This window comes from Mastomys coucha, chromosome X (genome assembly GCF_008632895.1).
Source record: "Mastomys coucha isolate ucsf_1 chromosome X, UCSF_Mcou_1, whole genome shotgun sequence".
Classification (NCBI taxonomy): domain Eukaryota; kingdom Metazoa; phylum Chordata; class Mammalia; order Rodentia; family Muridae; genus Mastomys; species Mastomys coucha.
In genome coordinates this window covers 80,348,938-80,349,699 of record NC_045030.1, presented here as the reverse complement: position 1 = coordinate 80,349,699, position 762 = coordinate 80,348,938, and positions in this window count along the sequence as shown.

Genomic DNA, 762 nt, shown 5'->3' with positions numbered 1-762 from the left:
TTTAATAAAGATTAATCTATGATGCCTGATAATCAGTGGTTGTATACTATTGCCTTATACATTTACCCTATTTTTGTTACATTCAAGAAGAAGTCTAGTCTGTTTTATTTGATTATGCTGAGAAAAGGAATTATAATTTACTTTTATTAGTCTATTACCACTAATCCAATGAAATTGCTTTGAAGTGACTAAGCTCATGCTATCCTGTTCTGATTCCATTCTGCATTTTCTTTAGATAGGTTTCAGCTTTCTATCAGCCAACCTAAAATATTCTCGTCTGCCTTGGCAGTATATTTGAGAATTCCATGGCTTTTATGATGGTTTAGGTGTTTTAGCCAAAATATTCAAAGTAAATTAAAATAACTAAAATGGCATAATAAAAAGGACATGTTTGTTATATCTAAAATAATCACTATGTGCAATTTGGAAAGAGAATTTCTATGTAACTGAGTCTCATCTAACTTTGAAGGAAATCGCTCTCTTTCTTTTTTTGTCTTTAAAATTCTGTATCACTGGTTGGGCAGTGTGATGTTGTCATTTATAAGACTTGCCTTTCCCATGATGTCTGTTCACAGCAGTAAAATCCTAACTAAGACAGGCAGTGATGGCACCATCTTTATTCTTAGACTTGGGTAGGCAAATTTCTGGGATTGGGGTCAGCCTTGTCTACATAGTGAATTCCAGGATAGCTATGGCTGCACAGAGAAACCCTGCCTCAAAAATCAAAATAAACAACTAAATAAATACACAACAATAACAACA